The sequence below is a fragment of the Oncorhynchus mykiss genome, chromosome 25, assembly GCF_013265735.2.
Source record: "Oncorhynchus mykiss isolate Arlee chromosome 25, USDA_OmykA_1.1, whole genome shotgun sequence".
Lineage (NCBI taxonomy): Eukaryota > Metazoa > Chordata > Actinopteri > Salmoniformes > Salmonidae > Oncorhynchus > Oncorhynchus mykiss.
The window spans coordinates 25,591,772-25,606,515 of record NC_048589.1 but is presented as its reverse complement, the minus strand read 5'-3'; the positions used below and the strand labels follow the sequence as shown (position 1 = coordinate 25,606,515).

The 14,744-nt window shown below is 43.7% G+C and overlaps 1 long non-coding RNA gene across 1 annotated transcript; it reads left to right on the top strand.

Annotated features, from left to right (window-relative positions):
* Positions 1 to 391: 391 nt before the first annotated feature.
* Positions 392 to 14,081, top strand: LOC110505707. The gene is made up of 3 exons (XR_002470857.2): positions 392 to 1,077; positions 7,312 to 7,467; positions 13,830 to 14,081. It is a non-coding gene; the product is annotated as an uncharacterized LOC110505707 (long non-coding RNA).
* The last annotated feature ends 663 nt before the right edge of the window (positions 14,082 to 14,744 follow it).

Here is a 14,744-nt window from a genome sequence, read left to right as displayed (position 1 = left end):
TTCCTGCCTCTTTCCTTCCCTCATTCCTCCCTTTATTTGAGCACAGCCCCCAGGCTTCGATCAATCACTGACTGGTCCCGCTGGGTCTGGGAGCTGAGAGCCTTGGGGTGATCCAGGATTACCACCAGCTCAAGGCCCCTGATCCCCCCCCCCCCCCACTGACCCCAGACAGAGGCCCTTGTAGCTGAGTGTGACCTTCCCTTCGTCTCTCTAGGCATCCATCTCTGGAGTCATGCTTGTAGTACGATGCACATTATGTTAGATCTGGTTGCGCTACCAGAGGAGGCTGCTGCTGGCAGAAATGGCCAGTTATCGTGGAAATTTAAATGTAGCCACTAACTATCTTGGTTTTATTTTTTGTTTCTCAAGTGTTTTAACCCCTTTAAAGAGCTTGAAAGAATGTGTGTTTTACATGTTGAGTGTAATTTCAGACCCTTGCCGTCGATTTCATGTGCAAACAAGCTAGGTCTGCACAATTTATTGAATGTACATTGGAATTGCGTTGAGTGTACAAAACATATACATTGAGTGTACAAAACATTAGGAACACTCTTTTTTTTTTGCTTTCAGAACAGCCTCAATTCATCAGGGCGTGGACTCTACAAGTTCCACAAGGCTGACTCCAATGCTTCCCACAGTTGTCATGTTGGCTGCATGTCCCTTGGTTGGTGGACCATTCTTGATACACACGGGAAACTGTTGAGAACGGAAAACCCCCCGCAGCATTCTTGACACATTCAAACCAGTGCACCTTGCACCTACTACCATACCCCGTTCAAAGGCACTTCAATCTTTTGTTTTGCCCATTCACCCTCTGAATGGCACACACACACAATCCATGTCTCAATTGTCTCAAGGCTTAAAAATCCTATATATATGCAAATTGATACTTGGGGTCAAAGTATCGAAATATTGTTGAAAACAGCTTTTGTTTTGCTTCTCAAGCTTTCAACATGCTCCTTAAAATTCTCTAACCATGAGTGATTACTGTGTGTGTGTTTGAACAGAAATACCATCCAGTTTACACCAACTCAGATTGAAGCCATCCATGCTGGGATGCAGCCTGAACCCACTATGGTAAGAACATTTACTGTCTTATGTTTACCTCTTGTCTGCTACTTACATTTTTATACTAATACAATAAACTGAACTCATACTGGCCATAGAACCATTGACAATATTGATTTTCATAATTTAAGATGTGGTCAAGATCAAACATCTTGTCTGGTAAAAAAAAACATTTAAATGTTTTTTGACCACTCATATCTAGCCACTTGAGTAAACCAAGACAATAGACAGACAGCATTAAAAGTTTGAGCCACAGCTGAAGTCTCCTATCCATTGGCTTGTTAGTTATACTGTGCTTTTCAATCACTCATAGCCCAGAGTGGGTTGTTGGCTACCTATGACAGGTGTATTATTGGCCCTGGCTTCTTGAAGAGCTGAGGATTTGTAACTACTCTTTCTGACGCAGGGGACTGGCTAGGACCTTCCCTCAGACACTAGTAATGTGGAGTTATTTAGCGTTCCATTCCTCCTCACTCCTGCAGATCTCAGTCAGGCCCTCTTAGTGAATTACTGCCCTGAAAGAACCTCCACTAAATTAAAAGGTGACGATGGAGCGCACACACAGCTGCCTCGAAAACATACACACACACACACACACACACACACAACTGCCTCGCAAACACTCAGCCTCTCATCCACAGAAACACACACATTCACTAACACACACACACAGCTACCTTGCTTTGATGAAGCTCATTCCTGGCCTGGTGACTCGTAGCTGGCAGAGGGATCTGTCTGTTATTTATTGGGTGACTGCTGGGGAGTAAATATGGCAGCATGGCTATCAGCACAGTCGTAAAACAACTCTACACACACACACACAAACCGCTCACTGGCATGTGTCGGGACAATCGTTAGCAGCCAAGGCAGCCTCCCAGTCCCAGGCTTCTCCTATCGTCTTGAGCTGTTTATATGTGTTATTCTGTGTTTGGGTCTGTAGTGTATAAAGTGGACTGGCTTTTGAGACTTACCTGAGGTGTGACGTGGCTAAATGAATATACCATCAAGTAAACTCCATTCCAAGTTTTAGCCTACACTAGTCTGTGAGCAACTTCTGCCCTGGAAAAGCACTGATGAAAATGGAAATAAAAATAGTTTGAGTCTTTCCAACTTGTGTAGTGGTGTTTTTTCTAGACAAGACCCAATGACCCCTACAGCCTTAACTAGACCCAATGACCCCTACAGCCTTAACTAGACCCAATGACTCCCATAGCCTTAACTAGACCCAATGACCCCTCAGCCTTAACTAGACCCAATGACCCCTCAGCCTTAACTAGACCCAATGACCCCTCAGCCTTAACTAGACCCAATGACCCCTCAGCCTTAACTAGACCCAATGACCCCTCAGCCTTAACTAGACCCAATGACTACTACAAACTTAACTAGACCCAATGACCCCTCAGCCTTAACTAGACCCAATGACCCCCTCAGCCTTAACTAGACCCAATGACCCCCTCAGCCTTAACTAGACCCAATGACTCCCATAGCTTTAACTAGACCCAATGACCCCTCAGCCTTAACTAGACCCAATGACCCCTCAGCCTTAACTAGACCCAATGACTACTACAAACTTAACTAGACCCAATGACCCCTACAGCCTTAACTAGACCCAATGACCCCTACAGCCTTAACTAGACCCAATGACCCCTACAGCCTTAAATAGACCCAATGACCCCTACAGCCTTAACTAGACCCAATGACTACTACAGCCTTAACTAGACCCAATGACTACTACAAACTTAACTAGACCCAATGACCCCTACAGCCTTAACTAGACCCAATGACCCCTACAGCCTTAACTAGACCCAATGACCCAGACAGCCTTAACTAGACCCAATGACCCAGACAGCCTTAACTAGACCCAATTACCTCTACAGCCTTAACTAGACCCTATGACCTCTACAGCCTTAAATAGACCCAATGACCCCTACAGCCTTAACTAGACCCAATGACTACTACAGCCTTAACTAGACCCAATGACTACTACAAACTTAACTAGACCCAATGACCCCTACAGCCTTAACTAGACCCAATGACCCCTACAGCCTTAACTAGACCCAATGACCCAGACAGCCTTAACTAGACCCAATGACCCAGACAGCCTTAACTAGACCCAATTACCTCTACAGCCTTAACTAGACCCTATGACCTCTACAGCCTTAACTAGACCCAATGACCCCTAAAGCCTTAACTAGACCCAATGACCCCTAGAGCCTTAACTAGACCCAATGACCCCTAGAGCCTTAACTAGACCCAATGACCCCTAGAGCCTTAACTAGACCCAATGACCTCTACAGCCTTAACTAGACCCAATGACCTCTACAGCCTTAACTAGACCCTATGACCTCTACAGCCTTAACTAGACCCAATGACCTCTACAGCCTTAACTAGACCCAATGACCTCTACAGCCTTAACTAGACCCAATGACACTGACAGCCTTAACTAGACCCAATGACACCGACAGCCTTAACTAGACCCAATGACACCGACAGCCTTAACTAGACCCAATGACACCGACAGCCTTAACTAGACCCAATGACCCCGACAGCCTTAACTAGACCCAATGACCCCGACAGCCTTAACTAGACCCAATGAACCCTACAGCCTTAACTAGACCCAATGAACCCTACAGCCTTAACTAGACCCAATGAATCCTACAGCCTTAACTAGACCCAATGAACTCTACAGCCTTAACTAGACCCAATGACCCCTACAGCCTTAATTGCTGGTGACACTTTCTGTGATTTATTTAGAATTCAAGTCACACTTAACCAGCATGGCTACCACAGCATTCGCAGCAATACACCATCCCATCTGGTTTGCGCTTAGTGGAACTATCATTTGTTTTGACCCAACACACCTCCAGGCTGTGTAACGCTATTTGACAAAGAAGGAGTATGCTTTATCAGATGATCTGGCCTCTACAATCACCCAATCTCAACCCAATTGAGATGGTTTGGGATGAGTTGGACCGCAGAGTGAAGGAAAAGCAGCCAACAAGTGCTCAGCATATGTGGGAACTCCTTCATGGCTGTTGGAAAAGCATTCCAGGAGAAGCTGGTTGAGAGAATACCAAGAGTGCAAAGTTGTCATTAAGGCAAAGGGTGGCTACTTTGAAAAATCTAAAATATATTCTTACACTTTTTTGGTTTCTACATTATTCCATGTTTTATTTCATAGTTCTGATGTCTTGTAGGAAATAGTAAAACAAAGAAAAACCCTTGAATGACTAGGTATGTCCGAAACCTTTGACTGGAACTGTATATACAAAGGAATGTGGACACCCCTTCAAATTAGTGGGTTCGGCTATTTCAGCCACTCCCGTCGCTGACAGGTGTATAACTCCGTAGCCAAACATTGGCAGTAGAATGGCCTTACTGAAGATCTCAATGACTTTCATTGTGGCACCGTAATAGGATACCACCTTTCCAACAAGCCAGTGCGTCAAATGTATGCCTCGCTAGAGCTGCCACGGTCAACTGTAAGTGATGATATTGTGAAGTGAAAACGTCTAGGAGCAACGACGGCTCAGCCGGGAAGTGGTAGCAAGCTCACAGAATGGGACCGCCGGGTGCTGATGCACGTAGCACAAATATTGTCCTTGGTTGCAACACTCACTACCGAGTTCCAAAATGGCTCTGGAAGCAACGTCAGCACAAGAACTGTACGTTGGGAGCTTCATGAAATGGGTTTCCATGGCCAAGCAGCTGCACACAAGCCTAAGATCGCCATGCGCAATGACAGGCGTCGGCTGGAGTGGTATGAAGCTCGCCACCAGTGGAAACACGTTCTCTGGAGTGAATCATGGATGAATCATTTTTCACCATTTGGTAGATGGGTTTGGCAGATGCCAGGATAACACTACCTGCCCCAATGCATAGTGCCAACTGTAAAGTTTGGTGGATGAGTAATAATGGTCTGGTGCTGTTTTTCATGGTTCGGGCTAGGCCCCTTAGTTCCAGTGAAGGGAAATCTTTGAATTGGAACGCCGACTGCAAGCCAGCCATAATCACCCAACATCTTTGCCCGATCTCACTAATGCTGTTGGTGCTGAGTGGATGCAAGTCCCCGCAACAAAGTTCCAACATCTAGTGGTAAGCCTTTCCAGAGGAGTGGAGGCTGTTATAGCAGCAAAGGGGGACTAACTCAAAATTGTATTGCCCATGATTTTGGAATGATATGTTAAAAATATGTAGAGTTATATAATTTAACTTGTGCTATTTTTTTCATGACTTTATGAACCACCTCAAATGTGTTATTTATTATTGTCAGTCTGCGTTAAAGACCAAAATAGACCCCTTGGTCTAAAATAGTTCCAACTTCATTAAATATTTATTCAGTGCTCATGCAGCAGCCGTTTTCACTAGCTCTGATCTTGCTGTCAGAATAACTAACTATAGCTTTGAGACCCAGGCTATATAAGTCTGCAGATCCGTATTCTTTAGCCACTGGTAACCATCTTAGCTCAAATCATGTCAATGGAAACCACAACAAATAGGCCTAGTGATACAAAATATACAGTACATGGGTAGATTCAGTTGTGTTGATTAAATCGGCAGATATTGCTGTAAAAACCTTGATTCTGGCCCTACCTACCCTTAGCTCACTGAAGGATTCAGATATGGTAATCTTCTGTTTAAAAACAGACCAGTTTTCTCCTGTTTCGTGCCGACTGAACACAAGCCCTTGTTGCGTAGAGCAGAGCCAGTGAGAATGGCGTGAGTTTGAAGTATGAGGAGTGGATGTGACGGCTCTGGAATAGCACAACTGCATTCTGCAGATCAGCTAAAGCTAGCTACAGTACCAGGACGAGAGGCTGTCTACAACATGCACGCTGACTGAATCAACATTCACCCCTTTCTTCCTTCCTTCCGGTCCATCGACGAGGAAGGAGAAACCTGGAGAAACTAATTAACACTGTACTGTATAGGCAATAGGATGAACAATTATAATATTTTCTCAATGGTCAACCAAGGGTAGTTTACAGTGACATTAATATACATTAGATTGCCTTTTAATAAATAAATAAAAAAATTATATAAACCTCCCCCTTAATTTGATATTGAAATACTGTGTATATGAAGGACAGAGGTATATAGAGTGCTTTTGTGGAAGTTGAAAGCACTTTATGACTAAATGGGTCAGTTCTGTCTCTGTCTCTTTGGCAGTCTCCTGGGGCGGGAGAGCAGAGGGCTGCTTTTGTGACGAGGGAAACAAGTTCACCACTTTTTTAATTTGATCGTCATCAACAGGTGTAGTTCTGTTTACGAATCATCTGCTGTGAGGCTTAGCAAGAGATCTATTTAAGAGTTAAAGTTTCACTCTGACACACAGCACAACAGTGTCTGGGTGACATGGATGATAGCATGGCCAGGCGCCACTGCCACCCACAAATCGTCTTTCTGGTTTGTTGTGGTGGCACACTGGGATGCCTGACTAGACAAAAGATGGCTCGGTTTTCTGTATTTTTGTCTCTTTTTTTTGAAAAGCAAACTATTGTGTTTATTTTACACTCTTTGTTTGACAATGTAATTTGTGAGCTTTGTATTTATTCAATATCAAACATTGTAACAAGTGTAGGTAACTTATGTCTTGTTTAAAAATATGGAAATTAAATATTTTTTTTGTATGTGAATATTTTAAGCCATTGAAACTGACAACTTTATATTGACCAATGCAGCTCCAATTCCTGTTATACCTTGTCAATGTTATTACATGTATTAGAGAAGACTGCAATTTGGTCCTTCTGGCTATTAGCTTCTATCGTCTCAGCAACCAAAACTATTAATAGCCAGCTTTGAGTTTGGGTTCTTAAACTTTAGATTTGATTATTCACTTCAAGCCTACTGGCTTGTTGCTTGCAGCTGATACTGATTTGTGCATGAAGGGTTTGAAACTGTTTTCCCTAGGCTGTGATGTCACAGGTTTAGGCTTCAGTTATCCTCACAACATTAACATTTCCCCTCAGAATGACTTGATATGACCCTCAGATTACGACACTGATCTTATCTGGCTATGGACAGGCAGGCAATGTTCAGGGAAGGTTGAGGTTATTATCATCGTAGGAATATGGCGTAACAGTGTTTTGTATAGGGTGGTTGTTACTAGTTTGATACTGTACCAGGCCTCCAGGTACGATGAGAGAATGGTTGGTTGTTGGAATGAGTTCCAGGAATATAACCGCTCTTCTATGGTCCAATTCAACTGACTGAAATGGACATGATACTGTTTTCTTTCTCAAGGTAAACTATGGATGGATGTGGTATATGTTGTGTTCTGGTATGGGCGTGTGAATGACGTACTGGCCAGGAGGCTGGAGCTGCTCAGAGAGGTGGGCAGTCTGCAAGAGAGTCTGGACCTACACCTGTGAGACCGACAGACACTTCTACCTCTATCAGGTCAGTACAGGAGGGGGGTGTGTTTGGGGATAATGGATGTGAATGTGTGTGACATTAGACTAAAGGTAAGGCATTTTCCAGATGAATTAGTCATTTCTGATATCCCGACCTGCAAAAGTTGGTCGGTCACTAAAATAAAAATGAAAGGGGGTGAGATGCTGCCGATCTCATCCCAGTGCAATAAGTGTCAGTATCTTCCTTCCGCTTCAAATCCGCTTCGACAGCAAATACCAACATATTATACCATATCCTCCACTTATTTCTGTCACCTAATTACCCCCAAAAATGCCACAGCAGACAGTTCTGGACCAAGTAAAATCTTATTGGTCACATACACATGGTTAGCAGATGTTAATGCTAGTGTAGTGAAATGCTTGTGCTTCTAGTTCCGACCATGCAGTAATATCTAACAAGTAATCTAACAATTTCACAACAACTACCTTTTACACACAAGTGTAAAGGAAAAAGGAATGAATAAGAATATGTACATATAAATATATGGATGCGCGATGGCCGTGCGGCATAGGCAAGATGCAGTAGATGGTATAGAGTACAGTATATACATATGAGATGAGTAATATAGGGTATGTAAACATGATGTAAAGTGGCATTGTCTAAAGTGACTAGTGAGAGCTAGTGGCTAGAGATTTGAGTCAGTATGTTGGCAGCAGCCACTCAATTTTAGTGATGGCTGTTTAACAGTCTGATGGCCTTGAGATAGAAGGTGTTTTTCAGTCTCTCGGTCCCAGCTTTGATGCACCTGTACTGACCTCGCCTTCTGGATGATAGCGGGGTGAACAGGCAGTGGCTCAAGGTTGTTGATGACCGTGATGATCTTTTTGGCCTTCCTGTGACATCGGGTGGTGTAGGTGGCCTGGAGGGCAGGTAGTTTGCCCCCGGTGATGCGTTGTGCAGACCTCACTACCCTCTGGAGAGCCTTACGGTTGTGGGCGGAGCAGTTGCCGTACCAGGCGGTGATACAGCCCGACAGGATGCATCTCGATTGTGGCAGCATGCATCAGCAGAAAGGCCCAGAATAGACAACAGAGCCTTTTTAACAAAGAGGAGACAACCCAAGGCAACTGTCATCTTAAGAGGACCTGAGAGAGCTCATAAAATAGCCCAGATCTAAAATCAAGAAGAGTGGAGTGCATATCTCACTGAGGCGGCATCCTGTCAGTAAGAGGAGACTGGAAGACACAGCAGGGAGGCTGGCAGTAGGGTGTAGAGGGGATACAGAAGAGGGAAGCTGGCAGTGGGGTGTAGAGGGGAGAGTAGGGTTGAATATTGTATTTGACAAATGTTCAGTTTAAAACATATATAAATATGTCTGTATTTGGTAAGAGCTTTGATCGTCATTAAAATTCAAGCCTGATGCTACCTGAGCCTGATGACCTATACATTAAATACATTTTATGAGCCCTACATTAAAGACCTTTAATGAGCCCAAGCCCAAAAGAGCCCAAATGATTGCGCCGTTATCCAATACATAGCCTATCATATATAAGCTACCGCACATTACACACGACAGAAAACATAAAAGCCCATAGATGTAGCTATGCTCTCTTGGGTAAATAAATTCAACTAGATCCAGTAGGCTAATCTTTTTGTATGGACTGTATTACTGTCCTTTATTGTATTATACTGTATTATATGGACTGGAATTACACACCTCATTCAAACCATTAAGCTGGGAAAGAACGTGATGCTAGAGCAGGACATGCGGCCTACAAAGTTACAATTATAGACTTGCGAATTTGAGTTTAAATGAAATAAGTTTAGTTGTCCTCATGTTCATCATTGTAATGACATGCTTGAATAATATAGGGCTAGAATAAGATGCAGACGGCTGTCATTTCTCTTCACGGATATTGAATGGTTATGAACAAATAACTGCTATAGCCTACCGCCATCGAGTTCTCTTTCAATTGTGAGTTCAATTGGCTGCTGTATTTAACATGCTGTATTTAACATGCTGTATTTAACATGCTGTATTTAACATGCTGCATTTAACATGCTGCAAACAAGAGCTTGCATCCCTCTTCGAATGATCTATTAGTATAAGAAACAACAAAAATGTAGAGCATGCTATTCTAGTATTTCTTTTCATGGGACTACACGAGCTAAGGAAAGATATTTAAGGAGAGAGGCCAGCGGAGCGCAAGTGTGTATTGCGCAAGAGACAGAGTCTAAATATAAGACTAATACTGCATTGAATGTATTACCTGAAAGAGGTTGGCTAGGACATCTATATACACATCAGTGTACAAAACATTAAGGAAACCTGCTCTTTCCATGACATAGACTGACAAGGTGAATCCAGGTGAAAGCAATGATCCCTTATTGTGTCACTTGTTAAATTCATTTCAATCAATGTATATGAAGTGGAGGAGACAGGTTAAATAAGGATTTTTAAGCCTTGAGACATGGATTTTGTATGTATGCCATTCTCAGGGTGAATGAGCAAGACAAGATTTAAGTGCCTTTGAACGGGGTATGGTAGTAGGTGTCAAGAATTGCACCGCTGTTGGGTTTTTCATGCTCAACAGTTTCCCCTGTGTATCAAGAATGGTCCACAACCCAAAGGACATCCAGGCAACTTGACACAACTGTGGGAAGCATTGGAGTCAATATGGGCCAACATCCCTGTGGAACGCTTTTGACACCTTGTAGAGTCCATGTCCTGTCGAATTGAGGCTGTTCTAAGGGCAAAAGGAGGAGGGGTATAACTCAATATTAGGAAGGTGTTCTTAGTGTGTGTGTGTGTGTGTGTGTGTGTGTGTGCATATACAGTGGTACAATGCTGATTTTGCAGGTTTTCCTACTTACAAAGCATGTAGAGTAGCATGATTTTTAAGTAATTCATTTGCATTTTATTGCATGACATAAGTATTTGATCACCTACCAACCAGTAAGAATTCCGGCTCTCACAGCCCTCCTGTTCTCCACTCATTACCTGTATTAACTGCACCTGTTTGAACTCATTACCTGTATAAAAGACACCTGTCCACACACTCAATCAAACAGACTCCAACCGCTCCACAAGGGCCAAGACCAGACAGCTGTAAGGACATCAGGGATAAAATTGTAGACCTGCACAAGGCTGGGATGGGCTACAGGACAATAGGCAAGCAGCTTGGTGAGAAGGCAATTATTAGAAAATGGAAGAAGTTCAAGATGACGGTCAATCACCCTCGATCTGGGGCTCCATGCAAGATCTCACCTTGTGGGGCATCAATGATCATGAGGAAGGTGAGGGATCAGCCCAGAACTACACGGCAGGACCTGGTCAATGACCTGAAGAGAGCTGGGACCACAGTCTCAAAGAAAACCATTAGTAACACACCACTCCGTCATGGATTAAAATCCTGCAGTGCATGCAAGGTCCCCCTGCTCAAGCCAGCGCATGTCCAGGCCCGTCTGAAGTTTGCCAATGACCATCTGGATGATCCAGAGGAGGAATGGGAGAAGGTCATGTGGTCTGATGAGGCAAAATTTGAGCTTTTTGGTCTAAACTCCACTCGCCGTGTTTGGAGGAAGAAGATTGATGAGTACAACCCCAAGAACACTATCCCACCCGTGAAGCATGGAGGTGGAAACCTCATTCTTTGGGGATGCTTTTCTGCAAATTGGACGACTGCACCGTATTGAGGGGAGGATGGATGGGGCCATGTATCGCGAGATCTTGGCCAACAACCTCCTTCCCTCAGTAAGAGCATTGAAGATGGGTCGTGGCTGGGTCTTCCAGCATGACAACGACCCGAAACACACAGCCAGGGCAACTAAGGAGTGGCTCCGTAAGAAGCACCTCAAGGTCCTGGAGTGGCCTAGCCAGTCTCCAGACCTGAACCCAATAAAAAAATCTTTGGAGGGAGCTGAAAGTCCGTAATTCCCAGCGAGTCCGTATTTCCCATCGGCAGTGTATCAAATACTTGTTCTCCCCACTGTGTGTGTGTGTGTGTGTGTGTGTATATGTGTGTGTGTGTGTGTCACCTTCTGACCTTAGTTATTTTGTTATGTCTTTGTGTTAGTATGCTCAGGGCATGAGTTGGGTGGGTTGTCTATGTTCCTTTTTCTATGTGGTGTTTTTGTGTTTGGCCTGTTATGGTTCTCAATCAGAGGCAGGTGTCGTTAGTTAGTTGATTGAGAATCATACTTAGGTAGCCTTTTCCCACCTGTGTGGTGTGGGTGATTATACTTTCTGTTTAATGTGTTTTGCACCTGACGGAGCTGTTTCGGTTGTGCTTTTTTGTTTCTTTGTTTGATGTTGTTCAGTTTAAATAAATAACACGAACAAGTACCACGCTGCGCTTTGGTCTTCACCTTCTTCCACCGACGACCGTTACTGTGTGTGTGTGTGTGTGTGTGTGTGTATGTATATATATATATGTGTGTGTTTATATACAGTTGAAGTCAGAAGTTTACATACACCTTAGCCAAATACATTTAAACACAGTTTTTCACAATCCTGACATTTAATCCTAGTAAAAACTCCCTGTCTTAGGTCAGTTGGGATCACCACTTTATTTAGAATGTGAAATGTCAGAATAATAGTAGAGAGAATGATTTATTTCTGCTTTTATTTCTTTCATTACATTCCCAGGCGGTCAGAAGTTTACATACACTCAATTAGTATTTGGTAGCACTGCCTTTAAATTGTTTAACTTGGGTCAAACGTTGCAGGTAGCCTTCCACAAGCTTCCCACAATAAGTTGTGTGAATTTTAGCCCATTCCTCCTGACAAAGCTGGTGTAACTGAGTCAGGTTTGTAGGCCTCCTTGCTCGCACACACTTTTTCAGTTCTGCCCACAAATTTTCTATAGGATTGAGGTCAGGGCTTGTGATGGCTACTCCAATACCTTGACTTTGTTGTCCTTAAGCCATTTTGCCACAACTTTGGAAGTATGGTTGGGGTCACTGTCCATTTGGAAGACCCATTTGCGACAAAGCTTTAACTTCCTGACTGATGTCTTGAAATGTTGCTTCAATATATCCACAACATTTCCCTTCCTCATGACGCCATCCATTTTGTGACGTGCACCAGTACCTGCAGCAAAGCAACCCCACAACATGATGCTGCCACCCCCCCCTTTTTCCTCCAAACATAACGATGGTCATTATGGCCGAACAGTTTCATCAGACCAGAGGACATTTCTCCAAAAAGTGCAATCTTTGTCCCCATGTGCAAACCGTAGTCTGGCTTTTTTATGGCAGTTTACCCACACCACACAGGTGGCTTCTTCTTTGTTGAGCGCCCTTTCATGTTATGTCGCTATAGGACTCGTTTTACTGTGGAAATAGATAGTTTTGTTCCTGTTTCCTCCAGCATCTTCAGAAGGTTCTTTGCTGTTGTTCTGGGATTGATTTGCACTTTTTGCACCTAAGTACGTCCTTCTCTACGAGACAGTACGCGTCTCCTTCCTGAGCGGTATGACGGCTACATGGTCCCATGGTGTTTATACTTGCCAAAACTAAGGTTGGTTAACAAGACATTTGTGGAGTGGTTGAAAAACAAGTTTTAATGACTCCAACCTAAGTTTATGTAAACTTCCGATTTCAACTGTATGTGTGTGTGTATACTGAACCAAAATATCAACACTTTACAAATATCTTTGTTTAGCCAACTTGGATCTATTTGCTAGTTTACAAGGTAGAACAGTTGATTTGTCAGAACAGCATTTTTATTTATTATTTTACCAGGTATGTTGACTAAGAACAGCTTCTCATTTGCAGCAACAACCTGGAGAATAGTTACAGGGGAGAGGAGGGGGATGAATGAGCCAATTGTAAACTGGGGATTATTTGTTGACTGTTATGGTTTGAGGGCCAGAATGGGAATTTAGCCAGGACACTGGGGTTAACACCCCTACTCTTACAATAAGTGCCATCGGATCTTTAATGACCTCAGTCAGGACACCCATTTAATGTCCCATCTGAAAGACAGCACCCTACACAGGGTAGTGTCCCCAATCATTGCCATGGGGCATTGGGACATTTTTTTTTAGACCAGAGGAAAGATTACCTCCTACTGGCCCTCCAACACCACTTCCAGCAGCATCTGGTCTCCCATCCAGGAACTGACCAGGACCAACCCTGCTTAGCTTCAGAAGCAAGCCAGCAGTGGTATGCCTGTCAACTTGTTCAGATGTTTAAATCAAGTTCAATATCTTATATAATTGTTTTATGCATTTGGAATATCGAGCTAAAACAAATTAATTAAATATATCATCCAGTCCTACTTTGTATGTGACGCAACTGTGTTTGTCTTTGAGTGAGAATGCACGTGTGCGGCATACAAAAAGAGCCAGACCTGTAACATCCAGGGGGGCTGTCTGCTGCTGTCCTCTCTCTCCCTGCTGCAGGTGATGTCTCACTGGGAAGAGTACATTTCCAAGGTCAGGTCTAAGCAGGGTGAAGGCCGAAGCCATGGCCACACACTTCCCCTTCCACAAGTACTTCTCCAACGCCCCCAGCCCCATGATGAAGACATCATAGGACTTCGCTGAGGGTTGCTACCAACACATCAAGAAGAGATTTACCCAGCTGGAGGCAGGCCACACACACACACACACACACACACACACACACATCACATGTTTACCTAGCTAAAGGGACACACACAACACACCATGAAGATCCTCACTCTGTCAGAGATAAACATCACAAACAAACAGGCTCTTGAACAAACACACACATACCATATTCATCCCAGTCAGAGGTAATTATGTCACACACACACACACCATGTCAGCAGTTCGGATGTTGCTCACAGGTCGTTAGCCATCTTTGTGTGTGTGGTGAAGTGGGAGTTGGAACGCTGAACACACGTGATTCTCTTTCCGCAACTGATGCCATGACAGGTCTGCCCAGGCTCACGTGATTGTTTAGATTCTGACTCTCTCTCCCACTCCTACTGGAGAAGTAGCCACTGTGACATCGCACTGCATCACATTTCAACTGTTTTTTTTTTGTGTTTCTGTTGTGATATTAGGAGTTTGTAATATGATGGGGATATAGTGAGTTTCTTCCTTTTCATTCTTTTCCACCCTCTTTGTTAAATCTCTCTCTCTCTCTCACTCACTCATTCATTCCCTCTGTTTGAGTGTGTTCTGTGAGACATTGGTTGAAATTACATGGTGATTTGGTGACATGTCACCCCGTTCCCCCTCCCCCTCCTCCCCTGACCCCATTGGCAGTGACACAGGATCTGCTGTCTGTCTCCCCAGATGCGGATGGAAGGTTATAGGGCCTTTCACTCACCCTGCACTCTCTACACA